Source organism: Lacerta agilis, chromosome 4, assembly GCF_009819535.1.
Source record: "Lacerta agilis isolate rLacAgi1 chromosome 4, rLacAgi1.pri, whole genome shotgun sequence".
Lineage (NCBI taxonomy): Eukaryota > Metazoa > Chordata > Lepidosauria > Squamata > Lacertidae > Lacerta > Lacerta agilis.
In genome coordinates this window covers 63,249,386-63,264,285 of record NC_046315.1, presented here as the reverse complement: position 1 = coordinate 63,264,285, position 14,900 = coordinate 63,249,386, and the positions used below count along the sequence as shown (strand labels likewise).

Below are 14,900 nucleotides of genomic sequence, written 5' to 3'. Positions count from 1 at the left end.
CCCCCTCTCCCGCTTGGCGACGGCGGGCATGCGCTCTGGAACCACGGGCCCCCGCACCAATTTGGAGGCGGGCACAGCTCGGCTTCCTACTGGCCCGCCCCTTCCCTCCCTCCCTCCCGCCCCGTGTGTGTGTGTGTGTGTGTGTGTGTGTGTGACCGTGACCGAGGGAGGGAGACGGAGAGATACCAGGGATACTCAGACACCAGACAGCAGCAGAAGCAGCGACAACAGGGAGGGCAGGGCGCGCGTTGAAGCGGCACGTAGAGCGGCTGGCCCTCGTTGTCAGCCGGGCAGAGCCTGACAGTCTCGTTGCGAGGGACGTTATTAAAAGGGGGTGGGGTGGGGGGGGTGGGAGAAAGAGAGAAGCCTTCGCTAGCTGCAGCTGAAACAGCAAACAGGGAGGCGAGGAGACTGCCGCGCGTCTTCCCAGCCTCCCACCCAGCCCGTCCGCCCGGTCCATGGAGCCCAGCTAAGGCAGCGCCGGCAGAGAGGACAGCGAGGTAACAGCAACGGGGTAAAAGCTCTCGGGTCGGCAGCAGATGGGAGACCTCGGCAGCCGGAGCAACGGGCTGGGAGAGAAGCGGCGCGGGCGCCTCATCTGCGCTCCTGCTCCGCTCAGCCGCCCCGCGGGCGCCCTGCTTGTGAAGGGACGGGGGGGGGAGGCTCTGGTTAAGGGAGGGAGCGGGGAGCGAGCGCAGGGTCTCCTGATGTCTTATCTGGGGGGTGGGGGTGGATGCCAGGCTGTGAACCTGGCGCCGGGGCCGGGGGCCGGGCTGCCGCCTCCGGCTGACAGGTTGCCTGAGTCCAGGGAGGATGGGGACGTAGGTGCTCACTATCGCCCCTCTTCAGAGGATGCTTTATTGGGAATTGTCTCTTTAATGTGGGGGGAGGGGGGAGGAAAGCTCCCTTCATATATATATTTGTGGTATAACCATAAAGGTATAATTTATATATGTGGCATAATCATAAAGGGTTGTCTGAAAAGAAAAAAAATGCGGGGAGGTTGTTTTCTCTGTACCCGGGACTGGTTTCTCATGCAATTTGGGTTCATGAGAGGGGAGGCTGAGGTTGTTGTGAAGCATCCATTTTGCCATCTGATGGGTTTGGCTGCACAGGAAGCAATGGATCCTTTAGAAGGGGATGCTTTAGCAATGCAGAGAGTGCTTCCCCAAGGCTCCTACTTGGCATGCTTTGCTGTGAAGTTGTATTTTGTGCTAAATCATTGAAGGGAGGCGGAGGAGGGAGTGATCCCAGCGGTGTCTTTTGACAGCATCCGCTTCATTTTGACTTTATGCAGCAGTCCCAAATTGGACCTGCAGTATTTATGTGTGCCGGGCCTTGTGAGAGTCTTTCTCCTATTCTGGGAAATGGTACAGCACAAGGGAAGATGAGAGAATTTTAAAAGGTAGCACCAAATGTACCAGCAGCTATATGGCTTTTATTGGAACAGAGCTGTACAATAAAGATACCTATAGGCAATCTTCCCATTTATAGATGGCAGTACAATGCAATATTAGCTTCCATTCCGTATTTTCGATCACTTTACTCCAGTGGTAAAAAAAGTTGAGCAAATGCATTTGTGTTGGAGTATATATGGTTCCCCCTCTCCTGCAATGTATTTTACCCATAAATGAGTGGCTTTTGTTTGCTCGGCACTGAGGAAGGTCTGCATGTTTACTGAAATGAAATCTCATTGCATTTGCTGTTTAGGGGTTAGAAATGTTGCCAAACAGCTGCTGCTTTGTGTTTCAATTGTCGAAGTCCCAGGAGTGGGTTTTGGACAGGGAATGACATGGTGTGTAAACGATGAAGGAAGAGGAGGACAAGGGTCAAGTGCAAATTTATGGGTGCATAGATCTCCCTCTGCTAAACTTCCTAAAAACAATAATTTGGAGAGGTAGTGGTAGATCATGAGGTTTAAAACCAAACCCATGCTGCAGACTTATTAGTCAACGATATTTTTTTAAACCTTGGATTGATACACTCAAACCCCAAACAATGGATAATATGAAATTAAACACAGGGTTTTTTAGTTTAATATTTGTAATCATTGCAGAGCAGTTCCTTATGTATCACTCTTTAAATAATACACTGTCTATAGTTAAAGTCATTCAGTAGGAAATAATCCCTTGGTTTTTCTTTCATCTCTGGTGCATTTGTTTGTTCTGGACAAGGTGATAGTGGTTTTATTATTTTTCTGTCTGTGATTCTGGCTTGAAGTTGCATTATACTGGAACTTGTTTAAATATTTCAGTGAAGATTTTACATTGACCAAGTGCTACTTTGCACAGGATACATTGCGGATGGGAAATAAAACACACTTTTGCCTGAATTTTAAGTCATACCCTGCTCATTTGTTTGCTATTGGGTTTGCCAGATAAATTCTAGTTTACAAGCAAGAGTATGTTGAGATTCTTTCAATAAACTAATTTAATGTGTTTTCCTTTTTTAGTATGTTCTCTCTCATGGAACAGTTTCAGATAAGGGTGTGTTGATTAATTGAAGTTTCTGATTTTCAGTGCATTGTTGACTTTTTAAAATTTCTTTCCAAAAATATATATACAATATGTTTGCTTGGTCCTCCTACTCTATAGGGATATAAGCTCTTTCTCTTTCCATGAGGCCAAGGATTAGTTGTTGTGAAGAAATAGTGGGTCAAATGGGTATCCTGCACATGTGATAGAAACTGTGTTTTACAGGATTGGCTGTGGAATCTTCTGGAGGAAAGGCCAATTTCTTAAGCTCCTCTTACTCCATCTAATAGCCTTATTTTGTTACTGTAATAGTGGCCTGTGATAAATGGAAATTGCCACTAGGGGCTTCACAGAGATAGCCAAATCTACACGCTAAGTTAAAAAAAAATTAATATTAGAGGGAATATTTGCCAAATAAAAAAAGACAAGGCTTTGGCCTTTATGTTTCTCTAGAACTGTAAGGCTCTAACTAATAAACCTGAGCTGCCCCTGTAACTAGAAAAACAGTTTATTGGTGGGTGTCAGTGGAGTGGGTTTAAATAGATACCCTTCTTGAATCAGATGAGGATTTTATATATGTTTTAAAGCATTCTCCTTTTTTCCAGAGCATATAAAATCATGCAGGCGAAATATGCATTTAATGTTAATTGAAATGTTGCCAGTGTACACACTCACTACATTTTCCTATTTATAGTCTAATGCGAAATTAATTAGATATAGTAGAATAGAAATTATTCTTTGACTTCGTTCAGATGTAACACCATGATTTAGCTTTTCAATAACAGGCCTTGGTGAGCCTCTGCTCCCTTTTGGTGTATAAGGAGAGGAGATTGAAACATTCACTTTTGGTTTTGAATGCTAGGGTAACTTCTCAGGAAAACTTTGGTAAGTTCGAAGAAATCAGGATTAAACCACAGTTCAAATAAACCACAGTTGCCTGAGTTGAGATACAATGGAACACTATGGTTTGTTCATATGAACAGTAGGCTTGCATTACTGCTGCTGCTGCTGCTGCTGCTGCTGCTACTACTATTTGTATACTATCCTTCATCTGAAGATCCCAGGGTGGTTCACAACACAAGTATTCTTATAGTGCTAAACCATGATTAAATCTGAACTGGGCAGTTAGTATTCAAAGAAAAGTTCAAAGCTCCTCACAGACTAGGTTGCCAGTGGCTAAACTATGGATGTCCTAGAGAATGGAAGGCATTTATCCTAGACGAAAGACTTCAGGATAGTGGGCTGCAACATTCTTCAATACAATAAAAATGGCCCTAATTAGGCCCAGCTGCCAGCCTCAGCTAAATGACATATGGGTTTGTTTATTTAAGATCTTTCTAGGTTGCAAAGTTGAAATTAGATGTATGGTGTTTTATGTGGCAAATAATTTAACCTCAATTACTTTTACATAAATCATATGAGTGGATGTCAAGAATGGCTAAACACACATGGTGATGCATGTTGTATTAAAAAGGGACTTGGAGGAGGGGACACAGCTGATTATTTCAAATCGACGTGATCTTCACATTGCCTTATTCTTGCAATTCCTGGCCTCTGCTACCCTCCTGTCTCCCACTTTGCCTTCCTTTCTCGGAGTACAGTCTGAAGCATGCTTGCTCAGGATTAAATTCTTTCCTCAGAAGGTGCTCCTCCTAAATAGTTTTAGGACTGAAGCCAGAATCTCTTCTCTTGATGTCTAGGGTGGCTCTTGGGAAGTTGTTGAACTGCAACTCCCATTTTCACCTGCCAACGTGGGCAATAGCCAAGTTTAATGGGAGCTGTAGTTTAGCAGCATCTGGAGGGCACCGGGTTGGGAAACTCTTCTCTAGAACACTTCTTTTTCCAGACTGCTGTCTTAAGGTGCATACCTTCTTCTCCACTAAACACTTCTTCCTGTCCTGCCACGTATGAGCAGCGTGGCCACTGGAAGCCAGATATTTTCTGTCTGTCCAACCCTTCTCTGATACTAGGAAAGCTCATTCTGGCACTGTCAGAGGCTTCCTTCCTTTGTTTGTTTGTTTGTTAAATTTATATTCTGCCTTTCCAACAAATGGTGCTTGAGACAGCTAGCCAATACCAATACAATAAAAGATGAAATAAAACATAAAAGGCAGGTAAATGAGTGAAACCAGTAAAAACCAATTACTGCATAGTTAAAGCACAGTTTATTTATATATTTAAAAATTTCCCATCATTTGTAAATAATTGCGGAGGAGGCAGGGCTTGACAGGACTTCCTTGACGTTACTACTATTGCCATCACAAAAATCCATTTTACTACACTCCAGCATATATATAAATAAATGGTTCTGTCTTTGTCACACATAATAATGATGAGTCCAGAAAAAAAGGCGAGGGAGGAGATATGGGGTATTCTTAAAGCCCAATCCAGTTCAGAAAAGCCTTGATTCTAGTATTTCTCCATGCTAGCCTCATCCCCTCTCTCAGCTGTGGTAGACAGGGAAAAAGAGGGGTTTGCTTCTAGACATCTGTGTTAAAATCTGGTGGAGGAAGCATCTTTGAGGGATGGTTTATTGAGTACGAATGGGATAAGCTGCTGTGTGGTTGGGGATCCATGTGTATTGCTTTCACCAAGGCCAAAAAAGGGGCCTCAAAGGGTCACTAAGGGTCTTCCAGTAGACATGGTTAGGGAGTGCATGTGTGTGTGACACCTATTACTCACCCACTGGAATCTTGAAACAATGGAATATTTTAAACTTTTCATTTGATTTCCCGTATTATGTTTGAATAATTGAATGACAGTATTAATGAAAATAATATAAATCAATTATACAAATAAACTACCCGTGCAACTTAGTAGGACTTCTTCTGACTAAACCAGAGGGTATTCGGGTGTGGTGTATTTGCAAGTCTGTGTAGTTAAGAGCTGATATGGTTTTCCCAAATAGCAAGTGAACAAGAAGCCAAGAAGCAAAATGGGAGAATGTGCTTGTGATGGCACTAGAATTGACATGTGATTTGTGTTTTTCACTATGTTGAGCAGAAACGGGAAACGGGCTTGTTTTACTGTGAATGGTTTTGTCTTTGGACAAGACTTCATTGTGTCACACATTCAGAAACCATCTCTGTTGAATAACAGTGTGAGTATTTTCATCAGCATCCCACAGAAAACTCTTCCTTGGGGTGGTAATGAAGCACTGTGAGGTCACAGAGGTGTGCCCATAAGAGCCTTTGTGATGCTACAGGAGATCCTGCTGGTGCTTTGTGTGGCTTTAGAGTTGAAGCAGTGCCCCACAAGGAAAGCAGTGCACTTACTGGATCATTATTTTGACAGGCTAAAGAATCTTAGAAAGCCAGAAATATCTACAAAAGGTACAGTTTTGCCATATGCAGTGATTGAATAAATACAGCCTTGACCATATTGAAAATTTAAGAGGAGAAAGTTTAAAAATCTAGTTCTAATGATCATATTTATTATTATTATTATTATTATTATTATTATTATTATTATTATTATTACTATTATATTTTATTATTTATACCTCGCCCATCTGGCTGGGTTTGCCCAGCTACTCTGGGCAGCTCCCAACAGAATTAAAAGCACAATAAAACATCAAACATTAAAAATGTCCCTAAACAGGGCTGCCTTCAGGTGTCTTCTAAAAGTCAGATAGTTATTTATTTCCTTGACATCTGATGGGAAGACGTTCCACAGGGCGGGCACCACTACTGAGAAGGCCCTCTGCCTGGTTCCCTGTAACCTTACTTCTCACAGGGAGGGAACCGCCAGAAGGCCCTAGGAGCTGGACTTCAATGTCCGGGCTGAACGATGGGGGTGGAGATGCTCCTTCAGGTATACTGGGCCAAGGTTGTTTAGGGCTTTAAAGGTCAGCACCAACACTTTGAATTGTGCTCAGAAACGTACTGAGAGCCAATGTAGGTCTTTCAGGGCTGGTGTTATGTGGTCTCAGTGGCCACTCCCAGTCACCAGTCTAGCTGCCGCATTCTGGATTAGGTACAGTTTCCGGGTCACCTTCAAAGGTAGCCCCACGTAGAGCACATTGCAGTAGTCCAAGCAGTAGTCACTAAGCAGATACTTAGCTGCATATAGGTCGCTCCCCCCCTTTAAAATGCACTTATTGATTGGTTAAATTGCTGTGTTAGAATTTTTACTAATTGCTCTCTATTCTTTTCTATCAAATTCCTAATCCCACCCCCCTGGAAATATGGCTTGGCATTAACAGTTCAAAGTAGCATTAAGCTAGTGCTGATTTTATTCTTTCCCATGGATCTTCAGGAATTTGAATACAAAGGGATGGCACCCTCTCAAGTCAGTATGTCAGTGTGTACAGTAATGCTGTGAATCTGGCTTCATCAAACTTGGTGCCCCCCAGATATTTTGGACTACAGTTCCCACCAGCCCCACATGTACTGGTTGGGGCTGATAGGAGTTGTAATTCAAAACAAGTGGAGGGCACTAGATTGGCAAAGGCTGCCGTAATGTGCTTTCAATGGCAAAGTTCCACAGATGTCAATTGGAGAAGAATCATTCTGTTATCTGGAGGTCATGGCAAGGTCAACAGGCTAAATAGGAATATGGATTAAAAACTGGAATGGGTAAAAGCATATGGGACATATAGAAGCCCACCATTTTTAACCTAATGTTGAAAAGTAATAGTTAGAAATATATCATAATTTAATATGCTTCATAAATCCTTGCTTCATAAATATGTTCCACCTCTTGGTTCTACTCTAATATCCTGGAATTCTCAACACTCCTACCCTGGTGGAGTATTATTTTATTTCATTTCTTTTCAATGTTACAACTGAGGAAGGGGTATTTGGGGAAGGAAAGAGATCGGTCCTTGGAGAGCTTTTAAAAAAATTGGCGATCTAAGGTCAGATTCAGTGCATGGAGTCCTACTGCCATGCTCAAGGTTGGATCTGCCATATTGGTAAATAATTTTCTCCCTGGGTACAATTTGGCATCTCTTGTGACATGTCTTATAAAATTAGCCACGTGGCTGAAACAAGTGAATCAGCCTCAGTGTTCAGGAGCGAGGGAAGGCGAGACCCTTGAATTATGCAGACACTGCTGCCATTCTGTATTTGGTTATATATTGCAATAGCAATCTTCAGCCCAGCATGTGGGTGATGCTTTGGGGCATTTTGGAATTAAGCATGGGGCATCAAATTAAAGCACACAATTCGTAGATCTGCTAAAAAGAGTAAGGTGCAAATTTAATGTTAAGAGATGAAATGTATTGTAAATGCAGGCTGCGTCTGATGCTTCCCTAGCCCTTGTTTGACTGCTCTGGTGTTAATGGAATGTTCTGACAGTTTAATGCCTTAGCAGTTAGTACTAAGGCCTTAAGGACAGAAGAGATTGGGTGCTCTTGGTGAACAAGCAACATAGACTGAGATTATTACAACTACAAGGGCAGCTTCTCCCTTCAGCCTCCCGTTTGTGATTTGAGAACACTTTTATTTTCTTTGTTTATCTCTGTCGTGGCATTTCACCTTATGGTATTTTACTTGCTTGGGTTTTACAGTATAAATGAGGAATAGGGTTAAAAATCCAAACACTTAATTTGTTTGAGATGAGCCAAGCCGGAGAGGGAGAAAGGGGAGCTCATGCTTCTTGCTCCTGGAGTGCTGTACTTGTTCCAGTCATAATTGCTTTGACATTGCTATACACTATTTCTTTTCTATGCCTTTTTTTTAACATGGTGGCTCCCTTGACAGCTGTTTCTTAATTAAATAGAGAGCTGGAGCACTGAGGGATGTTGCAGAACTAGACCTGGTAGAGAGGCAGCATGAGCTCTCTGCAAACCATATTTCTTCCTGCCATATATTCCCCACTCCCTTTCTTTTTTGGCCTTAACTGACGCTGTACACATGATGCCAACTATCATTAATGCTAACTAGGTTCCACTTAACCAGGGTTTACAAACCCACTTCAGATAATGGTTTGAAACTGTTGTGTTGAAATATATAGCTGCTGGTCAGCTCACCTCTCCATCCCTCCCCATGTGTGCTTCTCTACACCCACGAGTTCTCTTCTCACTGCTCCCCACACTTCTCTCAGCTGTCCTCCTGAATCTGAGAGCTCTGTTTTATAGTATACATAAGGGATCAAGTAGACAGTCTCATAATACATACTGATGTTTGGACCTTACAGAGCTGTTTGCCTTACATTACTGTTTCAAGAACTGTTGCTCAGATCATACAGAAGGTCCCTAGATTCAGTCTCCAGCATCTTCAGGTGGAGCCAAAACCCTGGAGAGCAGCTCTCAGTCAGTGCCAATGATACTAAGCTATATGGGCCAGTGCTCTGTCTCAGTAGTAGGCAGATTCTGTTCTTCCTATTATTGGTCAGTGTAGTCCAAGGCACTGAGACTGGCAGCTGCAGAGGCCTTGCTATTGGAGATCCTTCAACTTTGGATATCAGTGATTGGATTTGGGCCCTTAAATATGCAAAGCACGTGAACTAAACAGTGACTCCCACCATCTCCTGTAATTCAGAGAGCTGTCGGCACAGGCAGTGTCCTGGTGCCAAAGAAGCTGGCACTTGAAGACCACTGGTACCTCACCATATATTTATGGGTCAGAAGAGAACACCTACAGAGATTTACATGCATTCACACTCCTGCTCTGCCTTTCCTGGGACAAAGAAATGGTCGGTCCCTGGGTGAGAAATGTTAGCAGTAATATTGATGCAACTGCACAGCAGTTTAATATGAATTATTCAGTAGTGTGAACCTAGTCATTCAGCTGCTTGCATGTTTCTGTTCCTCCATCCCTTCTTAATGCCAACAGAAACTGGCCATAGTAAACAAGGGCAGATTTTTGGTCCATATCCAGGAATTTGATTTCATTGCATCCATGTAGAAATAAAGCATGTCAGCAACAGAATAACCCTTGATGAACCTGATAATTTGTATTCACAGTTCCACCACACCTTGTGTTGGTGTTTGAAGGAAATAAAAAGTAGCCAGCAGTTTATAAAACAATGTGGTTTTTTGCCTTTTTAGATTCAAACATGCACTGCATGTTACTTGGCTGTTTCAGCACTAACATTTAAAAAGGAGGTAAATGATGCAACTGTGTGTTAGAAGGAAAGGAGATAACTTATGAGTGGTAGAAAGATGTAAGGGGGAAAAGAGGCAACTGGAAGAACTGATGTAGTTGCAGAAATATGCAGCTTAAGAACAGTACTGAAAAAGGACAGACAGCAACACAATAAAGTGACATGGACAATATATGTTTTGATGTGGGAATGCCATAAAGTTTTTATTGCTGCTTGATTGTTCCCTCATTAGTAAAGTCCTCCCACAGTGTAATGCTGTCCCACACTGGTGGCAATAAATGTTATTTAGTACCTACGGTCATATAAAGCATTCATTCTGTTGCTCTGGAAAATTATCTGTGTGATGTTGCTGTTGGAAACCTATTGTGATGTGTGTGTAGACATTAGGAACAACATCACATGCTTTAATTTACAGATTTAAAATCTGTGCCTAATTGTTATCCTTTGGCAATGGTTTCCTTGCCCTTTCAGTTTCTTTACATATGTTAAAAACATTCTCTGTAGAATGTTTTTGTGTGCTATTTCTATAGTTTACCAACAAGCCTTGCATTGTGCTTCATTTTCAAATGATATGCTGGAGATTTGTAAGTCTGCTTTTAGTCTGTGTAGAATGCAAGCAGAATATACTATTAACTGCATGGCAGCAGAAAGCCACTGCAGAACTGATCAAGCCTTGTCTCTAATCTGCCTGTTCAAGGCCATTTCTCCCGAGTGTGTGTGCATGCAAGTGTTTTGAAACCTTGGGCACTTCCAGACTGTCACTATTTTTGGTTGGGATTCAATTACATGCCAGCACATTCAGGCTGTTCTTGAAGCTCTTGTGATACAACCCACTTTCCCCAAAGATGTGACTATTTGTTACAAAGGAAGTGACTGGAAAATGTTTGATGTAACTTCATCAAACATTTGTTTGATGCAACGTCATCTATCTAAAAACAAACCAGGATGAATGCTCAATAAACAGGTTAACTGGTTGTCAAGAAAGCATAAGCATGGAATAATAACAACAACAACAACAACAACAACAACAACAATTTATTTGTACCCCGCCCATCTGGCTGAGTTTCCCCAGCCACTCTGGGCAGCTCCCAACTGAGTGTTAAAAACAATACAGCATTAAATATTAAAAGGAAGGTAAAATTGCAGGAATATTCTGTATGTTTAGGCCTTCTTGAAAGGTCAAAGGTGTTGGTTTTTTTAAGTATAGAACAGACAAAAGATCTATTTATTTAATGTTTTGTGTGTTTTAAACTGTTTTACTTGGCACTTTTACTCTGCAAAAACAATTACACAATATTTCTATTGTTAGTGTTTTTAAATCTCTCAATTGGCTTTTCATATTAGACTTTTTGGTACGAAAGTCTTTAGCAAAAGCACACTTAAGCAGCCGAAGAAGGCTGTTAACAAATAACAAATAACCATAACAACCATAACAAAGTATACTAAGCAACACATTTATTTTTAAAGCTGTTAATCCTTTTTCTTAGGTCCATTAACTTCAGTAGTCTACTCTGAGTAAAACTTGGCTGAATATAATGTTATTTGAGCTGGTGGGCTATCCATTCTTTAATGAAGTTTATGCATGAAACAGCAATACTGTACACACGATGCTTTTCAGACCAAGAGAGTATGCAGAAAGATTCTCCCTGTGACTTACCGGTATGTAGCAGCACAGAGCACAATTGATCTGGATCAAGGCTTAAGCATATGTTATTTTGTTATGTTATTTACAGTAACTCCTGTAGTCTCAAAACATGGTGTGATTCCAGGCAAAAAGATTGCAAGCTATGCTATATTGCTCATATCTGTTGTTTCATCTGTAGCTAAATCATAGAAAACAAATTCAACAGCAGATTCTGAGTTTTCAGGGTTTCAGACGAGTCCTTTCCTCAGTTTATCTGGAAGTGAATATGGGTGCCTATGGATACACGCATGTACTCTGTCACTGTGCTATAGCCTTGCAATAAGACAGGGGTCAGCAACTTTTTTCAGCCGTGGTCCCTCAGACCATGTGGTGGGCCGGACTATATTTTGGAAAAAAATGAACAAATTCCTATGCCCCACAAATAACCCAGAGATGCATTTTAAATAAAAGGACACATTCTACTCATATAAAAACACGCTGATTCCCAGATCGTCTGTGAGCCAGATTGAGAAGATGATTGGGCCGCATCCGACCCACGGAGCTTAGGTTGCCTACCCCTGCAATAAGAAATCACCACCAGAATTTATGGCTGGTCGAGTGTGATAACTATCTAACCCAGGGATGGGGAACCTGTTGTCCTCTATGTGTAACTGGAATCTCAGTTCCCATCAGCCCCACCCAGTATAGCCAATGGACAGGGATGATAGGAGTGGCAGTCTAGCAAAATCTGGCGGGCCATGGGTTACTCATCCCAGATCAAATCATTCATCTATGTACAGGGTGAGTCTTTTAAAATAGGCCCCGTGGAACATGCGTACTCTGTATCCATGGGGCCTCTTTTAAAGGACTCACCCTGTATATGCGCTGCATCTAATGCCTTAGGGAATCAGTCATGATGCTTCCAACAGTGGAGGACCAATTGAAGAATATGGGCAAGAACAGACAAGAACAGATAATTCGGCTATCTAATGGGGCACCTCAATAATTGAAATGAATGCTCTTGTGGACATAAATTGCATGCTTACATCCCTCTTATCTGTCTCTAATAGGCCTTTAGGTTAATACTCCATTGAAGAGAATGCACCTGTGCAATGAATGAGATTTAATTTATACAGGCATTATTACAGTATTCTCATAATGTATTATTTTGCATAAGAAATAAGAGGCTTAGGCATGTCTCCTGCTGTGTGAGTACAGTGGTACCTTGAGTTACAAACGCCTCAGGTTACAAACACTTTAGGTTACAAACTCCGCTAACCTGGAAGAGTTACCTCGAGTTGAGAACTTTGCCCCAGGATGAGAATGGAAATCGTGTGCTGGTGGCGTAGCGGCAGCAAGAGGCCCCATTAGCGAAAACACGCCTCTAGTTAAGAAAAGTTTCAGGTTAAGACCAGACCTTTGGAATGAATGAAGTTCATAACTAGAGGTACCACTGCATTGAAGTCTGGGCACTCATTGAGAATTCACTGTATAGTCAACCTATAAATACATTGTTATACATTTCTAATCAAACTAAATGGAGCTTACTCTTAGGTAAGTGGTTGCAGGTGTCCAGATACGGTTTTCCTGTGAGGAAGGAGCAAAACGAACAGAATTTATAGGGAGCCCACCAAGCTTAAGCTTATTTTGGGAAGTGGGGGGCAGGTTTTTACTGAGTAACTAGGTAAAGTATTGACTATGCTTTTCCTTACTGTTTTTACTTGCAAAGGAAAATTAGTAAATACAATATTTAAATTAAAAACTCTCTGCTTTCCACTATCGCTCTCCTGCAGTGGCTACAGACCTTAGAGAATTCATTTTAGGAATCAATCATGTGATAGTAAACTCAGCTGAACATATGGGACAACTTGTGGAGACATCTAGAGACAAAGGATCTAAAAAACAGCAGGTATCGGTGTATATATTTTAAAGTGGTATGCTGTCAAGCCTGTACTTCAAGTCAACATGTCCAGGACAGGGATGTAACAGAGGAGTTTGGTGCACAATGAGCACTGGCCATCAAATATTTGTTTGGTTCCTTATGAAATCACTTTAAGTAGCTTTGATTGAACCACATCTAAATAAAGACATAATCCTTAGAAGATTAGTTTCTCTCTTCGGCAAGCAGGTTAACAGCAGTCAAAATTTGTACTTCAGGTAGCCAGTTCTGTCACTTAAATATGGTTGTTTCGTCGTTATTGCTGCTGCTGCTTTATGTCATCTGCCTTGAGATGCGAATCATGTAGTTTTGAGATTCATATACAGTAGGGCAAGGGTGAGGAACCCTTGACTCTCAGAGGGTGCTGGACGGCAACAACTTGTATCATTCCTGACCAATGGCCATACTGAGTGGGGCTGTTGGAGTCCAACAGCACCAAGAGGCATCCCATCCCTCTGGGTATAGGATGCAAAGTTCAAATGACTTTTTGAAAGCAATAGGATTGCAGCTTACCCTGCCATTGTTTTAGTTGGCTGCCAACTGTGCAAAGAGTCTATAACCTGGTAAAGAGGCTCATTGGTACAGAAGACCGCAGTGTAACTGCCTAGAACAGAGCTTTGCAAACTGTGTGTCGTGACACATTAGTGTATCGGCTGCAGTATGTAGGTGTGTTGCGTGAACGCTCCCTGCGCTCCTCCCGGGGCTGGAAAGGGGCTAGTTTAATCTTCAGTTTGCTAGTAAAACTGAATTACTGTGTTGCGAAATGATGCACGTCTAAAAAGAGTGCCAGCGACATGATGAGTTTGGAAAGCTCTGGCCTACAATATGAAGGCATATATTACCACCTGCTCTTTCAGCTTAGACTTACTGTGGTTCCAGTAACAGACATTGGATTCTTATCTCATTATACATAACAAAGCTATCTTTAGCCATCTCACCCCTTGCCTTTCCCTGCAAGACTAATTGCAGTCGTTAAGAGTCGTCAACAGGTTTTCCACACCTATCAGCTGATCACCCATTCCCACCACCCTTCTGAGTAATACCCCTCCCCACTCCCTCACTATATTTAAGGATCTGGTGACTTCTGTTTCAGTGTATCTGAAGAAGTGTGCATGCACACGAAAGCTCATACCAAGAACAAACTCAGTTGGTCTCTAAGGTGCTACTGGAAAGAATTTCCTATTTTGTTTCCTATTTTGTTTCGACTGTGGTTCCAGTAATCAGTCTTTACGAATTCTTCCATTTTGTCAGCTCTCCAGTTAAAACCATAAGTATGATTGTATCCAGTCCAATTTATTGTACTAGCCATTGGCCATGACAAAACTGAATCGAAAATAAATACAAGCAAAAGGGGTGTCACGCCACAAATAATGGTCTCTATTTAGATCTCTGCGTCACCCTCACATTTCATGGCTATATTGTCCAGAGTCGTCTTTCTGATCTTTTCGGCTGCCAAAGCAAAAAGGGCGACTTTATGAGTCACTGAATCGTTTAGGACCTTCTCTGCCAGGGAGAGATATATTTCCTGTACGGATGGTAAGGTGAGAAATCACCTCCTGAGTCCTATGTATAGTGGGCAATATAGTAAATAGTGCAAGATGTCTTCCACCTGTGGTTGCCCACATATACAGAGTACTTTACGCTGTTATATCTTCCGTCTGGGATGGCGGACATAGCTTGAAAATGCAGTTCAGTAAAGTGAATCTAAGTGAGGCTAGCTAGAGATTCAACAGGTAACTGTCTCTAAAATGGACCATTTTTAGAAGGGGGAACCAAGGAGAGCATTTAGAGTAAGATTACATAATGTTTAAAA

At 42.0% G+C, this 14,900-nt stretch overlaps 1 protein-coding gene across 2 annotated transcripts in view; it reads left to right on the top strand.

Moving 5' to 3' along the window:
* The first annotated feature begins 355 nt into the window (after positions 1 to 355).
* The window catches only part of RAI2 (retinoic acid induced 2), a 31,406-nt gene continuing 16,861 nt past the window's right edge, over positions 356 to 14,900 (top strand). The window contains exon 1 of one of the 2 annotated variants that reach the window (XM_033147332.1): positions 356 to 500. The gene's annotated coding sequence lies outside the window, so the exon portion shown is untranslated. Of the gene's footprint in view, positions 501 to 5,422; positions 5,807 to 14,900 lie in introns of those variants that run through there. The other variant, XM_033147333.1, reaches the window with a different exon arrangement.